The following is a 24952-nucleotide window of genomic DNA, read 5'->3' on the forward strand; positions in this document are numbered from 1 at the left end:
ACCTTGAGATGCTTGTGGTGTTAATGGATGCTGCTGTTTTTATAATTGAGGGCTTTCCAGTTCATTTCAATCACCTTGGTGTAGGACTGGAGTTATTCATTGGCACCCTCAAGTACCCCTACCCCCCGTCCCCCCAAACAAGATTATTGCACACACTAAGTTTTTACAACAGTTTCATGTCACATTCGCAGACATTTGCTTTTTATTTTAGCTGGATTCAAATTCTTCAAAAGCTAATGGTGAGATTTGATCTAATGATCCCTGTGCAAGTAGTGCAGAAATGGAACCTCACTGCACAATTAAGTGTACTGAATGCAGCGTACATTGTGGATATAATGTGGCCCTCATTCCAAATTAAGCACAGCAACCTCACACTATCAGCATCATGCTAGATTAGGGAGCTGATATAAAACTGCATTCTGCAAGAGACTGATAGCTATTGATGTGCAACTCTAAGTTTCAAAATTAACGGAAGAGAAGATACAACTCAGGACTATTTTTAAGCTCAGTGAATGTCAGTCTGATTATGGGAAATACGGGAAGTTAAATACTCCCACGGCTACTGAAGGTGAAGTCTGCAGATAGCACAACAGTTCCAACTAGTGGTCCAGAGGTAACACGACATGTGCAAGTTCACATGCTGGGGAAAATAAAAGCCAAACCCCAGATCTATTGACAACATTTATGATGGAGCTTGAAACTGACAGCACCTTATAAGTAAAAAAGCACCACGAATATAACAAGAAACCAAACACATGGAAGTGCTATCATTTAAAATTTGACCCTGACATGGATAAAGAAACATGAGGAGAATTACCTCAAGTTTAGGGGACCACTTAAAAGTTCAAAAAGTTCAAAGTAAGTTTTATTATCAAAGTACGTATTTGTCGCCATATACAACCGAGATTAATTTTCCTGCAGACATACTCAGTAAATCTATAGAATAGTAGCAGTAATAGAATCAATGAAAGATTCACCAGAGTGCAGAAGACAACAAACTGCAAATGCAAATGTAGATAAATGGCAATAAATACCAAGAACATGAGATAATGAGAAAAAGAGTCCTTAAAGTGGTTTGTGAGAACATCTCAATGGATGGACAAGTGAGTGTAGTTATCCTCTTTTGTTCAAGAACCTGATGGTTGAGGGGTAATAACTGTTTTTGAACCTGGTGGTGAAATGTGAAGAAATGTAGAGTGCCTTAATAACTGAGGGAAACAGTTTGGCTTCAGATGTTAGCCAAGGATGAAGAATAGAGCCAGGGGCCAGGAAATGGAATTTATAGCAAGCATTCAAATCAACAACTTTGGTTTCCACAAAAAATGAATCAGAGGAACTAACTGCTCATCCAAGATACAAAATACCAAAGAAGCAGATGATGAATCATTACCTGTGCAACACAAGTCAAACAAGACCATTCATTCTAACTTGCAAAAAAAAATCCAATCAGAACCAAGTTCAAGATGTAAATCTCAGTTACAACAACACTGCCGTGGATAGATGTGAATGTGTGTGTGATCAAAGAATGAAGCATTCAACAATGTTAAACTTATGTTGCAAAAAACTGGGTATGGTAAGATCAAGCTCTCGCACTGCAGCTTTAAAATACTTTAAAATACACTGGTTTGTTTGGGGTGTGGGAGTCTGCAATGTGCGTGGCCTCAAATCTGCTCTCAACATAAAAGCTGAATAAAACAAATTTAGACTCATGCAGATCCATTAGAAAGCAATGCCTTTTGGAGACATTTGTGATTTTCCAGTATCACTGCACTGATTCCAGAATCTAATTCCATATGGGGTCTCTCAAGAAACTAACAGCTTACTTGTTCATTAGGCTTCTCAAAGCTGACTGTTAAAATACAGTCTTGTCATAATTGCCACATACCTGCCAAGAGTGTTATTCAAACCTTTTCTGATGAATCAAAAAATCTACAGTACTCAGATTCCAGAGAGTAATAAATAATAAATGGGCTTTTAAAATTAGGCTTAATGTCAGCAGGTAATAATTCCTGTATTTATACTGCACCTTGTAGTTTGAAAATGTCTCAAAGCACTTTACTGAATAAATTTGTGTGGAGTTCTGCATAGGTACGTTCCAATGAGACAGGGAAGTTATGGTAGGGTACAGGAACCATGGTGTAGAAAGGCTGTAATAAATCTAGTCAAGAAGAAAAGAAAAGCTTACAAAAGGTCCAGAGAGCTAGGTAATGTTAGAGATCTAGAAGATTATAAGGCTAATAGGAAAGAGCTTAAGAAGGAAATTAGGGGGGCCATGAGAAGGCCTTGGTGGGCAGGATTAAGGAAAACCCCAAGGCATTCTACAAGTATGTGAAGAGCAAGAGGATAAGACATGAAAGAATAGGACCTATCAAGTGTGACAGTGGGAAAGTATGTATGGAACCGGAGGAAATAGCAGAGGCACTTAATGAATACTTTACTTCAGTATTCACTATGCAAAAGGATCTTGGTGATTGTAGGGATGATTTGCAGCGGACTGAAAAGCTTAAGCATGTTGATATTAAGAAAGAGGATGTGCTGGAGCTTTTGGAAAGCATCAAGTTGGATAAGTCGCCGGGACCAGACGAGATGTACCCCAGGCTACTGTGGGAGGCGAGGAAGGAGATTGCTGAGCCTCTGGCCATGATCTTTGCATCATCAATGGGGACGGGAGAGGTTCCGGAGGATTGGAAGGTTGCGGATGTTGTTCCTTTATTTAAGAAAGGGAGTAGAGATAGCCCAGGAAATTATAGACCAGTGAGTCTTACCTCAGTGGTTGGTAAGTTGTTGGAGAAGATCCTGAGAGGCAGGATTTATGAACATTTGGAGAGGTATAATATGATTAGGAATAGTCAGCACGACTTTGTCAAGGACAGGTCATGCCTTACGAGCCTGATTGAATTTTTTGAGGATGTGACTAAACACATTGATGAAGGAAGAGCAGTAGATGTAGTGTATATGGACTTCAGCAAGGCATTTGATAAAGTACCCCATTGCAAGGCCTATTGAGAAAATAAGGAGGCATGGGATCCAAGGGGATATTGCTTTGTGGATCCAGAACTGGCTTGGCCACAGAAGACAAAGAGTAGTTGTAGATGGGTCATATTCTGCATGGAGGTCGGTCACCAGTGGAGTGCCTTAGGGATCTGTTCTGGGACCCTTACTCTTTGTGATTTTTATAAATGACCTGGATGAGGAAGTGGAGGGATGGGTTAGTAAGTTTGCTGACGACACAAAGGTTGGAGGTGTTGTGGATAGTGTGGAGGGCTGTCAGAGATTACACCGGGACATTGATAGGATGCAAAACTGGGTTGAGAAGTGGCAGATGGAGTTCAACCCAGATAAGTCTGAAGTGGTTCATTTTGGTAGGTCAAATATGATGGCAGAATATAGTACTAATGATAAGACTCTTGGCAGTGTGGAGAATCAGAGGGATCTTGGGGTCCGAGTCCATAGGACACTGAAAGCAGCTGCGCAGGTTGACTCTGTGGTTAAGAAGGCCTACAGTGTATTGGCCTTCATCAATCGTGGAATTGAATTCAGGAGCTGAGAGGTAATGTTGCAGCTATATAGGACCCTGGTCAGACCACACTTGGAGTACTGTACTCAGATTTGGTCGCCTCACTACAGGAAGGATGTGGAAGCCATAGAAAGGGTGCAGAGGAGATTTACAAGGATGTTGCCTGGATTGGGGAGCATACCTTAGGAGAATAGGTTGAGTGAACTCGGTCTTTTCTCCTCAGAGTGACGGAGGATGAGAGGTGACCTGATAGAGGTGTATAAGATGATGAGAGGCATTGATCGTGTGGATAGTCGGAGACTTTTTCCCAGGGCTGAAACGATTGCCACAAGAGGATAAGGTTGAAGGTGCTGGGGAGTAGGTACAGAGGAGATGTCAGGAGTAAGTTTTTTTACTCAGAGAGTGGTAAGTGCGTGGAATGGGCTGCAGGCAACGGAGGTGGAGGCGGAAACGATAGGGTCTTTTAAGAGACTTTTAGATCTGTACATGGAGCTTAGTAAAATAGAGGACTATAGGTAAGCCTAGTAATTTCTAAGGTAGGGACATGTTCGGCACAACTCTGTGGGCTGAAGGGCCTGTATTGTGCTGTAGGTTTTCTATGCTTCTATGTTTCTAAATTACTTTATAATTTTGTATAGACTAATGCTAGTGTTCAGGTCCAGCTCAATTCATAAATAACCAGCCCAAGTTTCTTCAATTTTCTTCAGTTGATCTAGTGACCAAGAAAAATCCCTTCTCCCCTTCGAATATGTCTATAAATCTTTTAAAAGAACACCTAACAATACAAATCAGGCCGTTACACAAAGACGAATAACAGCAGTTGTTCAAGTCTAGGTAACTTTCAGCTGCAGTTTCAGCCACAGAGATTTGATAGTACAAGTGATTCAGTGACAGCTTAATACAGGGACTGTGTGATATTTTAACATGAGACCATTCAACTTCTCGAGCTTTTTCTGTCAATCAGTCAAACATGAATATCTGTATATTTACTTCATCTTTCTGCCTAACCCTCAAAACACATAAAGACACTTTGTCCAATAACAACTTAGGCAGCTCTTTGTGGGGACAAAATTCCAGACTTTAAGATTTTAATTACCTTTTATATGAACACTCTTTCTTATCATTACTGCTGAAGATCCTCACCATAATGTTAACATTAAGTCTTAGGATCATTCCTCCAAAGCAACTAGTTTCTATATACACTACCAACCAACTATTTTGCCTTTAAATTATTTTGACATAGATGTGCCAGAAGCCCCTTTGTTGAGAATCCAAATTCCCTCTAATCAGAACAAAGAACTCAGTGCACTGGGGCCTGTCTTCTTGCTGCTGTGTATTTGTTGGTTCAAGACACATCCTATTATAGTGCTCAGTACAAATAGGAATCAGACCCTAATGGACTGCACTGGGAGATTACTGCATTTAGTAATTGCAATTTCAGTGAGGATTTCCGATGATTGTCCCATTTATACCATGCCGGTACAAGAGACTGCAAGTATGCTAAGAGATACACAGTGGCCACTTGGCTCACAGATCAACATGACAGCTGGCTTGTTATCTCTTCAAATTCACAACATAATTCTATATCTATTCACTTAAAAACTTTCAACTCTTCTTTCTGTGTTGAATGATCTGAAAACAAGGCTCATGAGTCAAAATCAGCATTGGGAGATACAATAACAGTGAGACCATTACAATAAGAGGAGGTGGAACTGGGAAAAGAGCAGTTATGAGTGTGCATATGAGAGACTTCAATGCAATTTTATTGTGCCTTTCATGTGTAAGGGTTTCTCTTTTATGACAGCTGCTAAGGCTAATAACTGCTTTTGGCGACTGAGAAGGAGGTTGAATCGTTCAGACATGGCGCTCAGTACTCGGTGTCGGAGAGCTGATCAGAGCTCGAAGTTTTGGGATGACTCAGAGTCGGATTGTGGTCAGCATGGCAGGGAGAGTTTTTCTTCCTTCTCCCATCTGCGTGAGATGTGGGCCATTTGAGAACCTTTGAACTTTACTGTGCTCATGGACTTCCTTCATCAAGTTACGGTATTGTGCACTGTTGTAACTATATGTTATAATTATGTGTTTTGTCAGTTATTTCAGTCTTGGTCTGTCCTGTGTTTTGTGATATCACCGTAGGAAATAATGTATCATTTCTTAATGCATGCATTACTAAATGACAATAAAACAGGATTACGTGTCTTCATAATCTAATAAAATGGCTTCTCTGTAATGTTAACTGCTGAGGTAATGGGTTCTCTGTAGCAGCATGCTTGGGTTATAGGTAGAGATAACGGGACTTTGGAATTCAGTTGCTAACCAATGGGCGAGACGTTATTCTTTCTTGTTTGTGTGAAAGCTGTTGATTTTCGCAAGCTTTGGGGAGAAAGCGCGAGGGGAATGAAGAGAGGAGACATGACTTGAGGAGTCGGTGGGCTGCCTGACCCACCGGACTCTGGGGGGAGCTGAGGGTCGACGACGATCGAAGGAGGAATCAGCGAAGGAAAACCGTGAGCTCCAACGATTATGCACGAACTGATTAAATAAATTCTTGGCACCTTTTATTTTATATTTTGTTCTCTACTAGTCTCATAGTCCAAGTAAGAGTTATAAAATCTTACTTGTTTAACCGCATATTGTGTACTTTTTATTATTTCGGGGTACTGATTTGACACAGGGGACACTTCACGCAGCATCCACCCAAACAGGAGTTCTAAAGTTTGGCTGGGCAGGGGTGTTACCACTCCTGAGATCATGCCATGAGGCAAAGTGAGTGTTACACATGTATCCAAAATTGCCTAAAAGGCTTCACAATAAATTATGCACTGACGAAGTGCTGTCTCTATTGTAATATAGGAAATGTAGCAGTCAGATTACAACAGCAATGTCACAAATGAGGAGCTCATCTGTTGTTTGTTGGTCAAGGTACATATGCTGACTTGAATTCCAAGGAGAATTCCTTTACCTCCATTTGAGAAGGCAGATATCAATTTAATATTTCATCCAAAACCCATTTCTCATCCAGCTGTGGCACTGGAAATGTCAGACTGGATTACATACATAAATCCCGAGCGGGACTCAAACCCATAGGAATGAACACATTTCAAACAGAACCACAACTGAAGCAGTTGACATCAAAGCTGCAACAATTCCCAATCTCCAACCAATCTAACCATATTCAGACCCCAGACCTGGTTCCAAGGTTAGAATAAAAATCTTCCTCAAACTGTAAGATCCACAGTATATTCAGACACCATGGATATATGGTAAAATTATTTTGTTTAAAAATGATTTGTGGTTTAAATTAGATTTTGTTGATTTCCTGGATCATTGGGAACAGATTCTCTTACAATTGTTGAAAAAAAAACAGATCTCTCCACTAGTTTCCACTAAGGTGAGCTTTGTCAGCGAAACCACAATACAAACTGAGAATTACATTTGGTGTTGCAAAAGGATAAGGGTAACCTCTACTTCCTTGGATCAGGTTCTGAAGGCTCTGCTGTAATTATGTCATCTGTGATGCAGTTGTTAGCACATGTTTCAGATGCAGGAGAAAATAGTGGCAAATAGCAGGGATTTGAGTATAAAAACCCATGACACTCAGTGCAGTAGTGAGGGAGTTCTGCATTATTAAAAATGCTCGCTCTCAGATAAGACACCAGATTCAATGAAAAACTACTCATTTAATCACATTCTTCTATAATTTCTATTTTCATTTCTAAATCTAGGGATTGATAAAATTAAATCCAATAATAACTTTCTTCTGACTAATATCATCAATTTAATTCACTTTGAGTGCTGTTTAATTGGGTATAACCACACAAAGATGGTTAGAAGTAGGAATTACTGGAGTACATTAGAATTGGGAATACTAGTGTTTAACTATCAGAAAAGGGGAAAAAAATGCTTGAAGCTGGGAAGAAATTGACTGGAACTTCTGTGAGCCACACGCCTTTGCCATTTATTATGAGATGAAAGCATGCTCTCTGTTAAACGCAAACACAATTTTATGTCAAACAAACACTCCTTACTTTACTCAGAGATACAACACGGTAACAGGCTCTTCCAGCCCAAAGAGCATCCGCTGTCCAATTACAACCATGTGACCAATTAAACTACTAATCTTTGGACTGTGGGAGGAAACCCACACAGTCACAGGGAGAACATACGAACACTTTACAGACAGTGGTGGGAAAGGAACCCAGGTTATTGGTGCTGCAATGGCGTTACACTAACCCCTAAGCTACCGTGCTGCCTTTTTATTTATGGCAAACAAATGCTCCTCATCATTCTGTTTAGATCTCCAGACCAGTCACTGTTCAGATAAATTTAACAACCTTGCACTCCAGTGACAAATTATTCTGATTAAATCTCCTTTGAATAGAGAGATTAACAATTTTAGGGACTTACCATTTAATGTCACAGTTGTTGAACATTATAAGCAATTATTAAATTTAAACTCTAAAGGGAGTATGCCTTTTAAAGATATCTTCCTTCTCCTCCAGACCTCCCTGTGAACGGATAAACCTCGCGTAATGCTAGTCAAACAATGGTGTTACATGTGTGACCTCCGTGTTATCACATTAGGGGAATTATAGACCCATTAAACTAATCTCTCTCAGTCCTTGTCTTATTGCCCCACCGGGACATTTAGAATATGGCCCAAGGAAAGTACTGCAGTACTTGGAAACACTGTTATCCATGTCAAGCTGATAAATGTTTCACTACATCAATCAATAACCGTTAAATTATTAGCACCAAGCTTTAAACTGTTTTAGAGAAACAGTCAGATTCCACCACTCATCACAGGTTGTTTGATTTAATGGGTTTCTATCATTGTTTTCCTATCACATAGTTTTCAGTGCATATACCCTCCAGTCAAAGTTTTAACACTAGCACCATTCTCAAGCACAGGCTACAGTGTCCCAACTGTAATGCTGGAACAATGGCATGCCACTGCAACTCTGGCATAGAGCACGACTACATTGGATTTATCTGAACAGAAGACACAATTTCACGTCATTTCTGTATACTGCCATTCTGCTGCAGCCTTGAAGGTAATTGTGAAGTTCATTCTCAGTCTGCTTGTACTGAGGGTCAAGCTTATTATCACTGTCTGTTGTTTTGCTGCAGCAGTGTAGTGCAAAGACATACAAGTTACTATAAATCACAAAATAAATGAATAATGCAATAAAAGAATAATGAAGATTTGAATAATATGAATTCATGGGCCGTTTCGAAATTTGATAGTGGAGGAATAAACACTGTTTCTGAATTGCTGAGCATGGTCCTTCAGGCTCCTGTACCTCCTCCCTGATGGCAGTAATGAGAAAAGGACATGTCCCGGATGGTGAGGGTCCTTAGTGAGAGATGCTGCCTTATTGAGACACCGCTTCTTGAAGATGTCTCATGTTTTGAAGTCTCATCATGAACCTTCACTGTAGGAAGGTGGTGTTGTACAGCTGAAACAGGTTGGGATAGAGGACCATTGCATCATCGGCATGTGTAAGGCTTATCACACTTCAGTGAACATATCAACGTTACTCTGGAACTCAGACGCACATATAGCTTAATGACTGAGGCCGATGCTTCTGGAGTAAAAGCAGCATTGAGAGTGGCTGGCACGGTAGAACACCGATTAGCGCATCGACTTACAGTGCCAGCAATCTGGATTCAATTCCCACCGCTGCCTATAAGGAGTTGATGCATACTGCCCAGGACTGTGTGGGTTTTCTCTGGGTGCTCTGGTTTCCTCCCATATTCCAAAGATGTACGGTTGGGTTAGTGAGCCGTGGGCATGTTATGTTGGCGCTGGAAGTGTGGTGACACTCTGGAGCAGCCCAGCACAATACTCACTGATTTGATTTAACAAAAAATAATGCATTTCACTGTAAGTTTCGATATTTTGATGTACATGTGACAAATAAAGCTAATCTCCTTACATGGTTGAACAATTTCCCTGTTGTGCTGTATATGGGCTCGACTCTAGCAGGAAGCTTTTTGGAGATGAGGTGGAGCATGGTGGTGATAATAGCCAAGAAAATGTTGAGATCATAGAAAGTACAGCACAGAAACAGGCCCTTTGGCCCATCTGGTCCATGCCAAACCATCGTACTCCAACTGACCTGCACCCAGACCATAGCCCTCATACCCCTACCATCCATGTACCTATCCAAACTCCTCTTAAATGTTGAAATCAAGCTTATATTCACTACTAGTACTGGCAACTCCTTTCACACTCTCACGACCCTCTGAGTGAAGAAGTTTCCCCTCATGTTCCCCATAAAACTTTTCAACTTTCACCCTTAACCCATGACCTCTAGTTGTAGTCCTCAATCAAAAACACCTGCTTGCATTTACCTATTTATACCCTTCATAATTTTGTACCTTTATCAAATATCCCCGTCAATCTTTTACATTCCAAGGAATAAAGTCCTAACTTATTCAATCTTTGCTTATAACTCAGGTCCTCCAGTCCCAGCAACATTCTGTAAATCTTCTCTGTACTCTTTCAATCGTATTTACATCTTTCCTGTATGTTGGTGACCAAAACTGCATACAATACTCCAAATTAGGCCTCACTAATGTCTTATACAGCTTCAATATAACATTTCATGTCTTGTACTCAATACTTTGATTTATGAAGGCCACTGTGCCAAAAGCTTTCTTTACAACCCTATCAACCACCACTTTCAATGAATTATGGACCTGTATTCCCAGATCCCTTTGTTCTACCACACTCCTCAGTGTTCTACTATTCACTGTGTAACATCTACCCTGGTTGGTTCTACCGAAGTGCAACACCTCACCCTTATCTGCATTAAACTCCATCTGCCATTTTTCAGCCCATTTTTCCAGCTGGTCCAGATCCCACTGCAAGGTCTGATGGTCTTCCTTGCTGTCCACTACAGCCCCAGTCTTGGTGTCATCCACAAATCTGCTGATCTTATTTAACCACATTATCATCCAGATCGTTGATATAGGTGACAAACAACAACAGACCCAGCCACAGTCACTGCGGCACTCCACTAGTCACAGGCCTCCAGTCAGAGAGACAATCATGTACTACCAATCTTTGGCTTCTCCCTCAATATTAGCTATCCTCCAATCCTCTGGTCCCTTACCTTTCACTAAGTGGGAAATAAGTACCTCTACTAGGGCCCCTGCAATTTCTGCACTTGCCTCCCACAGGGTCTGAGGGAATACCTTGTCAGGCCCTGGAGACTTTTCCATGCTAATTTGCCTCAAGACAGCAAACACTGCCTCCTCTGTAATCTTTATAGGGTCCATAACCTCACTGCTGTTTTGCCTCACTTCTATAGTCTCTGCTCCCATTTCCCGAGTAAATACAGATGCAAAAAATCCACTTAAGATCTCCCCCACTTCTGGGATGGTTATCAAATATATAACCATGCATAGGTTACCATTTTGATCTTCTAGAGGACTGATTTTGTCCCTTGCAATCTTTTTACTCATAACATCTCTGTTGAATCCCTTAGGATTGTCCTTCACCTTGTCTGCTAGGGCAACCTCTTGCCTCCTTTTAGCCCTCCTGATTGCTTTCATGAGGTTGGTTTGCTTGACACCAGTCCACATTGACAATGGGTCTGTTGTAGACCCATTGATTACAATCATACGTTCAATGTGATAATGAAACAAATGTAAAATGGAGCCAAATTTCAGTATCAGCCACGCTTGAGAAGGATACAGATGCAATTGCACTGCAAAGTACACTTCTACTGAGATGAGCCAGCAGACTTATTAGTTAATTTATGAATTTGGGAATTTATTAATTTATGAGTTAGCTTTCCCTGCTCCTTTCTTGCTATTACAGCAGACTGCATCTTTCCTGACCCTGTCACTGAAATCATTCAGGAGCATCTAACAGTCTCTCTCTGGGAACAGGGCCAGCGAATTCACCAAGGTTAGTGTAGAAGCTTGAAGCTTGAAGACATAATTCCTTTGCCTCCACAAAGTACTTCTCTCAACAAAGTTTTCGGACTTCAGTAGGAATGCTGTTTGCTCTTGAGACCCCATTGTTTCTCGGTTGCTATATGGCCTTTTTGACTTCTTGTTTGTCCATTGTAGCAGTGAGGCTGGAACATATAATTTGCTATGGAAAAAGAGTCAAAGGCACTCACATTAAGGACAGAATTATGATTGAGAAATTCTTTGAAGTTTGCTTTCAAGTGGGTGCTGACTGAGTCTCTATTCTTTATTTGTTTACGTCCATTCTTGGCTCTTGATGGTTGGTCACTGGGTTTTTGGCGTGTAGCTTACTTTGACAACTTGACAGTGATGAAGAATCCATGCATGGCATGCTTATCAATGAGTTTCTGACACAGTAATCCTCTTTTTACCCAACATTTGCTCTTTACGTAATGGTTTTTTCTGTTACAGAAGCCAAGCAAGTCTTCAGAAGAGCTAATTATGATGGTCTTCAGATCTCCTGTTGATTAGGAGTGTTAAGGTGGTGTGTGAGGGGCTTTAAAGTAGAAAACTCTTTGCAGGGGCAGTGAGACCTTCAACACTGACTTTCTTGTGGAAAATTGTCAGTGGTGAAGTTGTTTTGCAGTCAACCAAATGAAGGTGACACTGGATTAGGCAGTTATCAGTCCAATTAGTCACTGACACTTAGTATGGTGCAGGTAATGCAAACAAACTTGCTTTGTGGCTGCTTGAAAGCCAACAAATCTCATGGTTGTATAATTTATACATTCTTTGAAAATAAATGTACTTTGAATCTTGAACCTTTGAGTCTTTGGATAATGATACAACCGAATGAGTACCTGAGCCTGGATATGAGGTGTTGTCATGATGTCTTTGCTTGATTCTCTGGCAAAGCATGCTATGAGATTAACAAAAATACATAGCAAGTATTTTGTTAGGGGATGAATCTTCTGGACTTAGCTTCCCCTACTTCTTTCTTCCATTACAGTAGACTGCATTTTTCTTGACCCTGGCACTGCAATCTCCCAGGAGGATCTGAGAGTCTTTCTCAGGAAGAGATCTAGGGATTTTCCAAGGTTAGTGCAGAAATTTGTGACTTGAAGACAGCATTCCTGGAAGAAGGTGTACTCATCATCTTGATAGCCATCTCCTGCCTATCATAGCTAACATAGGGTAGTAATGTCAATGTCAAAGTTTCCAAGTTCTCAAGCAATTAAAGTGGACCAGCATTCATGAGGTCCCTGAGGTTCTGGATCCCAGTTTCATATGGAGTAGTACAAGTTCCCTCTGCAAGATTTCTTTTAATGTGAGATCGCAGATCAGCTACATAGATTTGACAGAGTGCATTTATAATCCACGCCAAGGGACTCCAAGATGACTGAAGGATGCCTATATACACACACAGATGGACATGCAGCTTTTATCCTTTCAGTACTTGCATGATGATATAATGATACCAGCATAGATGTCCTGCTGCATGCCATAGATAACCTAAGACATATGCTGGGAATAGTTACATATCATTCCAACATCAACAATGAGAACAATAACACACCATCTCAATGCTGAAACTGGAGACAATTTCATCTAGTACTCAGGAAATGTATGAACTACTTTATAGGGCACATACAGTATACAAAATACCCCAACTCTGGCAATGGCAATAACAAACTACATTTCAATCATGTCAATGTACATACCTATACACCATCTCAACTTCAACATTGGATCATACCAACCAACAGTGAAACGGGGTACAATGACAACACTGAGCTTAAGTACAACCAGCCCAGCTCTTACAATGCACATAGCAATAGACCATTCCAACCCATTTCAGCACTGATATTGGGAACAGTAATCCCACATGCCAACTCTGAGATTGGCCACAATTACACACAGTTCCAACCCTGATACAAGACATAGGTATATAACACCATACACTATCATTGCACACAGCTGTACACTATTTCAATTTAATGCATTGCATGCAGCTATATATTATTTTAACCCTGATATTAAGACCATTAAGACATAGGAAAAGAGTCAGGCCATTCAGCTCATAAAGTCTGCCCTGCCATTTCATCATGGCTGATTTATTATCCCCCTGAACCCCATTCTCCTGTCTTCTCCCCTGTACCTTTGATGCCCTTGCTAATCAAGAACCGATCAACCTCCACTTTAAATATACCCAATGACTTGGGCAATGAATTCCACAGATTCACCACCCCCTGGCTAAAAGAAGTTCCTCTTCACCTCTGTTCTAAAGAGACAGCCTGGTATTCTGAGGCTGTGCCTTCTGGTCCTGGACTACCCCACTAAAAGAAACATGTACAGGCACAATAACCCACCATTTCAATTCCAAAACCAGGTCCATTAATGCACTGGATGCACTGCTCTAATTCGTACTCCACTCCGGTACCTCAAGTTCTCTAGCAGTAAATACAAGTATTATCCATTCCCCAGTCCTGCCACATCACGTATGACAATACTTCACAGATAAAGGGAGATAACAGGAGACAATATGTTCCCAGATTTTGTGTGTAATTTCATTGCTAGCAAAAAAAGTCCTCAGTCATATTTACTCTTTAATTGATGAAGCATATTTTAATTTTGCTTCAGTTCTAGGCTCTTCATCATACAATTGTTCTGTACCATTGGTACTTAAGTTTATTCTCATCATTCACTAACACAATTCCACAGGGACGTTAAATGCCATTAGTTAACTCGACCCTCTCTGATCTTCAAAGGTCCAGCAGAACCTGTGATTAATTGAGGAAGGCTTCAAGATCAAACTCTCAGACTTAGCACAAAACTCATGGTCTGCTGGGCAACAATAATCCCTGCCATCTTAAATATTTCTAAAATCTGGACAACCTACACCAGACATTTTAAGACCCTGGAAAGCTACCAGCAATGCTGTTTTTTCCAAATCCATTGAAACGATAAACAAATTTAAGGTCAGTATCCTTCCCGTGCTAATGTCCCTGGAAAGAGGCCCTAATTCCACTCAGTGTTTATGCTGGGTATTGACACCAGGGTCCAGAAACAGAAATTTATTTTGAGCTCCCTCACAGAAGGAAATGATCAAGCTGGAAGAGGAAAAGATTGAAGGATGTGCTCAAATTGTTATCCAAAAAATGTAACATTCTCATTGCTTCTTGGGAATCTCAAAGGCTCATTTATTGTCAAAGTATGTATCCATATACAACTCTGAGATTCATCTTCTCCAGACAGCCACGAAACAAAGAACATGAAAGTCATTTTCAGAGAGAAACATCAATCCTCACCTCCTGCCCAAAAATGAATGGCATCACAATCATCACCCCCCAGACTCTCCTCCCCCACAAAATGCAACAAGAATATTGACCCCAAGCCCTCTTCCCCCACACAAAAAAAGCTAACAGAAGGCAACAAGAACATTAGCCCCCAAACTCCCTCCCCTCACATATCAAAATGGAAAAGGAGCAGGTGAAAAACCATAGAATGTAAAAACCATAAGTCTGGAAAAAGTCCACAGCCCATAAACGCAGAACCACAGTAACATCCTCCGACCCATGACCACTCAGTACAGGAGAAGGAGCATTTGAATTGGTGTTTAGTACGTCAAGTCGGAATACTTGAAACACAGAGAAGTCCAGCAGAAGGGGTGCAGTATTCATACTTCCTGACCCAACTCTGGAAGAGTCTCCAGTTCCCATATTGACTTCCAGTGACCTTTGAACACACAAAACTTTAGTGGGAACAAGTTATGCTCAATTCGACATAGTAACCATTCCTGATGCTATTTATCGTGAGCATTTGACTAGCACCATTTCTCCCATATCAAGAATTGCATGAATATTTGTTGCTCTGGAAGATTTTGCTGCTTGGATGCTAAGCTTCTGATAGAATATGTTTGTGCATGAAGTGAACAGAAGCACAAACCAGCAAATGGACAGAGCTACAAAGAGAAAGATTGAATAAGAGACAATCCCAGGAGGATGAGGAGAGACATGAGAGATATGATGAGCTGGATCTATAAATAAACAAGAGCCCTTGATGACAAGTAAAAGTGAGAAGAGAGACACAGACTGTATGAAAAGCTATGAAGTAGAATGAACTAGCCCCAGGGAGCCAAGCCACAGAAAAGCACAACTACTGTGTAAAAGGCTTAAAGTACTAAACACTCACTAGACTGACATCCAAATCATTGGCATATACAATGAACAAAAGCATACTTATGTGCAAGGCATGGTAGGGTGCTGCTCACTCACTGAAGTGAAGAACCACTTGGAATACAAAATACCCTCTCAGTCCCTTCTGTACATACTTAAAACAATTCCTCTCTTTTATACAGACAATGAAGATCGCTCCATTTGTCTGTCCATCATAACCTCTTGGGTGCTTACAAGGGCCTTGAAGAGAACCATAAGTGGGCTACCGCTCAATGGAAATTGTGATATTACAAATGAGGAAGAAAAGGAACATAAGAGGAACCTTTTCCATGCATAGGTTAATCATATTGCAGAATAAGTTTCTAGGTATAAATGGGTTCATGAAGTAGGTTCATAATAACCAATGAGTTTCAGGGAAACAGTGAAAATCGCAAATTATGAGTTGTACTTCGAGCAGAACTGACAGAGATAAGGAAGGATGACCCTATGAAGAGATGTGAAATTAAGGGTGAGGGTTTTACTATCATTGCACTTTCACATATGGAATACGTACCTTGTAAAAACAAATGGTTAACAACAAAATATTGAGTTAAATAGCTAAAACAAAATTGCTGGTTTGGAACTAGGAAATGAACAAAACAGAAGCTGCCAATTAGGTAACCTGATCAAGAAGGGAAGATCTAAAAAACTCTCCAAGGACATGCAGAGGATACAATATGATTCTTGGGAATTATTAAGGTATTAAATAATAGTTGGTACAAGAACAGTCAAGACAGAAATTGCTGCATTCATCTGCTCCTTGTTTGCTTAGGATGCATGCAATAAATAAGAACCATTGCTGAATAGATTCTGAAAGACCTAATTGAAGGCTATAGTACTCAAAAAGGGGAATATCTCTGGTAAATAAATAATGAATGCAAATAAGAGAAACAGTGAAAAACCTAAACATTATTGGGGAGAAAGGTTTAGTATAAGAAGGATGAGTTCAGAGGGGATATGAGGGGAATCTTTTTCATCCAGAGTGAAGAGTACCTGGAGGGTGGTTGAAGTGGGGCCGCTGACAATATGTAAGAGGTCTCCAGATGAGTGCTTAAATCACTTAGGCATTAAAAGGGTATGTGCCAAGTGCTAGAAAATGGGATTAGTGTAAATCTAATCTGCTGAGAATGTGAAGTGATGAATGGCCTATTTCCATGCTGTATGTCTCTGTCTCTAAATTCAAAGGAGAGGAGCCTGGATCTCCAGAACTTGCTATTGATTTTGCAGCACCTATTTGTTTTACTAAAAATGAAACTTCCCTCTTGGTGTCCCTGTTGGTTGTTTTTCTAGACTAATAATGATGTCAACATGACCAGATAATTGCTAATACAATATGATTCAATCTCTGGTCCAATTTGGAAACAATTTATTCTAGAGATATTCAGCAAGCCAGACAGCATCCGTAGAGAGAGAAATGAATTAGTATTTCCAGTTAAAGGCTTTTCTTTCTGATCAAGGAAGATCTTTGTGAGCAATGAACAATTCCAGCATTTACAATCTTTTATATCTACCTCTGTTTCTCTCCCCATATATGTTGCTTAACTAACAGAAAATTTCTAGCCATTTCTAAACACAAGAGGTTCTGAGGATGCTGGAAATCTTGTGCAACACACACAAAATATTGGAGGAACTCAACAAGTTGGGGAGCATCTATGGTGTGGAATGAACAGTCAATCTTTTGGGCCAAGGAAGAAGAAATTCCATTTCACATTCTGACATGTCAGTCCATGCAATAATGAGGCAAAACTCAGGATGAAGAAGCAACACCTCATATTCTGTCTGTGTAGCCTTCAACCTGATGGCACTGACATCAATTTCACTAACTTCTGGTAATTTCTCCCTCCTCCCTCCTCTTTTTCCTTTCCCCATTCTGATTACCTTCTCACTTCTTCTTTTCTCTTCACCTGCCCATCACCTTATTCTGTGCCCCTCCTTCTTCCTATTCCTCCATGGTCCACTGTTCTCTCCTATCAGATTCCTTCTTCTTTAGCCCCTCACCTTCTCCATCCGTCACCTCCCAGCTTCTCACTTCATCGCCCCCCCCCACCCACTCACCTTCACCTGCCATCTTGTACTTCTTCCCCTCTCTACTCCTTATTCTGGCTTCTGCCCCCCTCCTTTCCAGGGTGCAGGCTCTCAGTCTGAAACATCAACTGTTTATTCGCTGCCATGAATGCTGCCTGACTTGCTCAGTTTCCCTAGCATTTTGTGCGTGTTCCTCCAGCATTTCCTATTTAATCAGGTTACCAGAAGCCGAAGTATTAAGCTTCTCAGCATTTAAAACTACTGGTCTTTGTTCATGCAAATAGGAAATTTGTGCTGCACTTTTAGTTTGTTGCTTCCTTTCAGTATAGCCTTTGTCTCTCGATTTCTCTTTCTGTACCTGAATAGACACTAACTCATTGCTTTTACTTAACGTTTCTTTTATATCTTTCTCAATCCTTAATGCTTATGAGGGGTTTAGGAGAAGATCCTGAGGATGTTCGTTATGGTCCTGGTTAACCTACACCTTAGCTATGCCATTAGCAGCTTCTGCTTTCAACAAATTGTGATGCAAGACTTTAAGAGCAGCAGTTTGCAAGAAAATGTCATGCATATGCTTCAAGACACTTCCCTCTAGCAAAATCTAGCCCCCTTTGTTGCAATTGGTTCAATCAGGTTTATATTTTCAGTTGCTGAATCTGGGTGGATGTCTGGTAGAGAAATGGTCATTAAAAAGCTGTGATACTTAATTATTCATGAAGCACCAAGACCAGATGGAACACATCTAAGAGTACTTAAGGAAATGACGGTAAATGCGATTGGCAGCTTAAACCAATCACACCTCATTGGACACAGAGGTAATGCCAGATAACGAAAAAAATAGAATGTTCCACAGCTCTTAAAAACATTGGAAATGCTAGAGATTATGGATCCTGTTGCCATAATTCCTAATGGATAAACATTACTGAAAGCAATTCAAGAGCATCCAACAAGAGAAAGGATGCAATTCCAAACAAACAGTAATTCATGAAAGTCAGATCATGCCGAACAAATTTGCTGCAGTACTTGGAGGGCACAACAGAGATGCTGAAAGACCCAGTCTTGCATATTTTAACTTTTCTGGCACAGGGGATCTTCTGGCTGAAGTGGAGGCTCTTGGGAATAAAACTGAAGGTTATTAAATTATGCAATGAATTGTGTAAATAATGAGAAAAATACAACTAATTATCAATGGTATTATTTTTAATTAAAATACTGCAATATGAGCTTCTAAGGCATCAAGTAAAGCCAGAGTTCCTCTGCTGATTATAATCTTTATAAATAATTTGCAGCGTAGTACTGCAAGCAAAAAGGAGTATCAAAATCATAGAAAGAGCAGCAATGGAAACAGCTATATGGCTTATTGTGCCCATGATAAGTTTAGCTCTATAAAGGGAGTGCATTCTACTATTGGGTTCCCCTGCCTTTTTGCAATGGTAAATTTAAATTGTTTTACTGTTATTTTTCATTACTGATCTAATGCCACTGAATCCTGTTCTAAAACCGCCCATCTCTCACCTTCTTCAAGTTGTCATTGAGCATTTTATGCTTATTACACAACATTAAAAGCAAATTCATAACACAAGATCTCATGCACAGCTTGAGATCATGCAAGCCGCTTCTTGTGGTAAGCGCGAGGTTTAAAAAGCGAACGGGCCTTCCGGGACCTTGTGCGGAGCTGGAGATTGCATGGGTTATTAGGCACTTGTCAAGGGCCAATAATATAAAGTAAGGTTGAAGCGGAGTAGCCATTGTTGGAGTGACAGTCAGAAAGGTGGAGTGCTTCTTGGATCACCTGGACAATACAAACACCTATGTCAAGATGCTGTTTATTGACTGCAGCTCAGAGTCTAACAACATCATTCCTCCTGTCTTGATCCATAAACTACAGAACCTGGGCCTCTGTATCTCCCTCTGCAACTGGATCCTCGACTTCCTAAACAGATCACAATCTGTATGGATTGGAAATAACATCTCCATTTTGCTGACAATTAACACTGGCACACCTCAAGGATGTGTGCTTAGCCCACTGCTCCACTCTCTCTACACCCATGACTGTGTGGCTAGACACAGCTCAAATACTACCTATAAATTTGCTTATGATACAACATTGTTGGCAGAATCTCGGATGGTGACATGAGGATGTACAGGAGTGAGATATACCAGCTAGTTGAGCGGTGTTGCAGCAACAACCTTGGACTCAGCATCAGTAAGACCAAAGAGCTGATTGTGGACTTCAGAAAGGATAAGACAAGGGAACACACACCAGTCCTCATAGACAAATCCGAAGTGGAGAGAGTGAGCAATTTCAAGTTCCTGGGTATCAATACCCCTGAGGATCTAACCTGATTCCAACATATCGATGCAGCTATATTGAAGACGAGACAGCAGCTATATTTCATTAGGAGTTTGAGGAGATTTCACCTAAAACACTCACAAATGTACCATGGAGAGCATTCTAACTGGCTACGTCACCGTCTGGTGTGGCGGGGGGGGGGTGAGGGGAGAGGGGGTTGCTACTGCACAGGATCGCAGTAAACTGCAGAGAGTTGAAAAATCAGTCAGCTCCATCTTGGGTACTAGCCTCTGTAGTATCCAAGACATCTTCAATCTTCAGGGACTGGTGCCTCAAAAAAAGGTGTAAATCATTAAGGATCCCCACTATCCAGGACATGTACACATTTCATTGTTATTATCAGGAAGGAGGTACAGAAGCATGAAGGCACACACTTAATGATTCAAGAATATCTTCTTCCCCTCTGCTATCTGATTTCTGAATGGACATTGAACACTACCTCACTTCTTTTTTATGTCTGTTTTTGCACAACTTATTTAATTGAATTTACTGTAATTCACGGGTTTTTTTCTCTATTCTCTATTGGATTATACTGCATCTGCGAAGTTAACATATTTCATGACATATGCCAGTCCTACTAAACCTGACTCAGATGTTCCGATGCTGATTGTGGGAATGTATGAAGACAGGGAGATCTCCAGTATCCCTGACGACTACACCTGCAGTAGCACATCTAGCAGGAAGGTGTGCATGTGCTCTTCCAGGGTGTTTCAACTAGAGCTGCAGGGGGTGCAAATCAGAGTGTCAGGGCAGCTAGTGGGGTAGCTCTGGGGAAAGTAGATGCTAAGCTTACATGCAATGCCAGGAACCGCATAGTCCGGCTAATGTTCTGAGTTGTGTCTATTTTAATGCAAGGAGAATTATAGGTAAAACAAATGAGCTTAGAACATAGATCAGCATGTGAAATTATAATAGTTTAGTCATTAGTGAGACTTGGTTGCAGGAGAGGCAGGACTGGCAATCAGTGTTGCAATTTGGAGAGTGAAACCAGTGTAGGATTTTCACAGTGAACGTTAGAGATTTGGTTCAAATGCAAAGAAACTGGACAAGCCTAGGTGGGCATCTTGTTTAGCATAGACAAGTGGGGACGAACGACTTGTTTCTTGCTGTACACGTCTGCAGTTCTTCACCTCACTTCCGACAAGTTTCCTATTGGATTGAAGCCAATCTATAGAACGAATGGAAAGTATGTCACGTCCACGCCAGAACTATGGTCATCTTAGCTACAGCTTCAAGCTCCAATACACAGACAATGCTTGCATAAGTGCATGCTCAGTGCTCATGAACCAAGTTATGGTCAACTCTTGCAATGAAGCATAGAAGACCTCACAGTTAACATCCACAGGAATAAAGGTTCTCTTTCAACTAGTACCTACTGAACATCACAACCCTTCAACAATAAAGATTCACTACAAGACAATGCTGGAATTCACTACTACCTTCATACACTAGAAACAAACTTGTCTACTTGAGGAAAAGATTGCTTGAAGTTCAGGACCTCAAACGGCCACAAAGCTGCAACTCTTGTTCTACAGTATACCTTTGAGGCATGGATAATGTTGTAACATGAACAAAGTCACCAGAGAGATACAGCTGGTATATACAAAAGTAGCGTTTTATTCAATGGAGTGAGACACTCTCTGGAGAAAGAGGCTTATTTGACTCAATATTACACAACATTTTACATGCTAAAGATTAAAGGACAATTCCATATTTACAATGTATCAATAATATTTCCTTTGAATTACATATAGTTTTCACACACCTCCTTCTTTGCACCCACACTCCAGACACTCAACATGAATGTTAATCAGTATTGTCTGGTTTTTCAATTAACTGATGTCCATAGGACCTGTTGCCCAGGGCTGCATTTTAAATTTAATGTACAATTCATGTTCAAGTCTAAATATCGGTTGTTGAAGTTAATATTTTGCTATACACCCTAAGTCCAAAGTATGCCCTACCAATAACTGTAAATAACATCTCAAAGCACTGCAGACATAACTTCAGTGCTATCTCTGCAAAATCCTTCAACTTCACTGGTAGGAAAAGCAAGATATTTAACACTCTCTTCTATGGTAACATCCCAGCACTGAAACCCCAGTTACAATTAACCACCTCCAACATTTCACTCATAAATCAACGCCAGATATCGGAACCATATATTCTATCCTGAGCTTTCTCACTTCACTAGAGGATTCAAGGATGGTTGAAATAATTGAGTCCCTAGCCTATGACCAATCAAGATGGAGAAAGAACACTTGAGATGGCATCAAGGAACTCTAGTTCTTCTTCTGGAGCGAAATATAATGTAATTTGCTGATGAAGTGCACTATCTTTCGAACTATCCAAATCTCCGGCCAGTCAAGCAACTTCTACTCCACTTGGTAGCAGTGTGTTCAAGTCACACAATATCCACAACAGCTCCCTTAGATCCCACAGAGATGCAATGCTTATGTCATCCACAGCCACTAGAGACTGCCGGCTATATTTCAGCACTCTGCCTGCTCCTGAAGTAGCACTGCTACTCAAATTATATTTTTGAATTCCAGCTTGGTCAAGGATATGGTTCAGGCAGCTGTCAAGGTTCTAATGGGTGAGATTAAATGCAGTAATTGCTGGAGATACACACGCACAAAATACTGGAGGAACCTAGTAGGTCAGGCAGTATCTATGGAAATGAACGAACAATCGATGTTTCAGGCTAAGACTTTTCTTCAGCACTGGAAAAGAAGAGGGAAGATTCCAGAATAAAAAGGTGGGGGTGGGGGGAGAGGAAGACTAGCTAGAAGGTGATAGGTGAAGCCTGGTGAGTGGAAAAGGTAAAGGCCTGGAGAAGAAAGAATCTGATAGGAGAGGAGAGTGGACCATGGGAGAAAGGAAAGAAAGAGGGGAACCGGGGGAGGTGATAGGTTTGTGACAAGAAATGGTAAAAGGTCAGCATGAGAAATAGAAGAGCGAAGGGGATAGGAAAAAAATTATCAGGAAAAATCGATGTTCATGCCATCAGGCTGGAGACTACCTATATGGAACATGAGGGGTTGCTCCTTCACCCTGAGAATGGCCTCATCGTAGCAAAAGAGGAACCATGGACCGACATGTTGGAACAGGAATGGTAATAGGAACTAAAATGGTTGGACGTGGGGAAGTTACGCTTTTGGCAGATGGAGCAGAAGTGTTTGACAAAGCAGTCCCCCCAGTTTATGATGAGTCTCACCAACTACTGATTAGGCAGAATTAATAGAGGAGGAAACAAAAGCTAATATTTCAACCCTTTGGCCTTTCAATAGAATTGAGAAAAGTTAGAAATAGAACGTGCTTGAAGGTGGAGAGAACATAGGAATGCCCATGACAGGATTAAGACCAAAACAGAATGAATTATACAATTGATCGTGCTGTGGCTGAGGTGGGGGTTGGGTTGAATTTTTGTTTAGATCACAGCTGATTTGTGCAGAGGTGATATAAATAATGAAAGAAAACAAAGAAGGAGGGAGAAAACAAATGGTGTGTTGTAGCGTGGATGAAATCACCTGAGAGACAGAGTCACTGGTAGATACAAAGCAGCTTCTTTATTTGACACAACAAGGTACAGCAGGCATCTTACGGACAGAGACGCTTTCCGTAGAGAGGTCTGCTAGCTCAATGTGGGCTCGATATTTATATGCTAAACACAAAGGCAATCTTTACTTAAAAAGTTATAGACAATGCATAGACAATGCTTCCTATTGAAGCTACATACAAAATATTACACCATCCTTTCCTTCGACAACAACATGTCTGGGTTGGTATCCACAGCCTTTAGGAATGTAAGTTAAGTCTACGATACATTTATCTGGCATTTCCCTGCTAACATAGAAGACAACTAATATTTATAATGTATAGATAATATTGTCTTCGAAACTACAGCATCAGGTCAAACTACGGCGCCAGAGCATCTGGTACTCACACCCTTTTAGGAAGCCCATTGACAAATATTAGTCTGGTGGCCAAAGTCATTTAAGTGTAAACAAATCATCTACCCAAAAAAAATTCACACTAACAGTCCCTCCTCTTAGCCCTCCTGGACAAATTAAATTTGTATCAGGAAAGGCCAACCTAGGAGGATCTGCTCAAATAGGGCAGCAAAAATGCCCTGTCTCAAAACTCCCCCCAATTTTATGTACCTCGATATCTATCCTAGTATTACCTAATTGCTACTTAACAAATGTTAAGCAGAGAGGCTGTTCCAAGTCTTTAGGAAAGCCGCTCCTTTCGTGTGCCTGCAGGCTGACTGCATCTTAATCACATTCCTTTGTCTTCAGCCCTTTATCCTCTGGTCGCTGAAACTCTCCTTCCAGGAGCACCCACAGGCTCTCTCATCAATGTACAGGAAGGGGTTGGGGTGGCTTCTACGTAAATGTCTGCAAGGACCTCTCCCCGGTGGCACCCCCTTCCGAACTGTTTGGTCGATCACTGGCTCAACTGCTGAAAAGGGCCCAGCTCCTCAGACTCGGGGTGACTGCTTTCAGATGCCGTGTGCAGTCTGAAATGCCATCGAAGTGGTGGAACTTGCCATCTCTGCTTTAACTCAAAAATCCCTCCCCGTCTATTTCCCAATAAATTTCTATACTATGCTATAAAATTAATCATCTACCTTCAGCAACCAGCCTTCTTTACAGAGTACCATCATCATCACACTTTAGCAGGCTATTCATGGTTTTCCAACACGTTCTCAGTGTCCTCTTCCACGCTCTCGGCATTTTCTGTCTTTGCGTTTTCTCCAGGTATGTTTTCATCAGCTGTGGTCAGGTCTGGCAAGGCCAACTGGTGTTCCTCTCTTAGGTTCTCTGTAATTACATGGTTACTGGGTACACTTGATACCCCACTCTGACTGTGGGAGCAACAAGAGGGTGAGTTGTATGCTTTAACCTGAGTCCA

General features: G+C 40.9%; 1 protein-coding gene across 2 annotated transcripts in view; it reads right to left on the reverse strand.

The window, feature by feature from the left end:
- Positions 1–24952, reverse strand: part of ten1 (TEN1 subunit of CST complex) — a 135634-nt gene that overhangs the window by 32057 nt on the left and 78625 nt on the right. The window lies entirely within an intron of this gene.

Source organism: Mobula hypostoma, chromosome X2 (genome assembly GCF_963921235.1).
Source record: "Mobula hypostoma chromosome X2, sMobHyp1.1, whole genome shotgun sequence".
NCBI lineage: Eukaryota > Metazoa > Chordata > Chondrichthyes > Myliobatiformes > Myliobatidae > Mobula > Mobula hypostoma.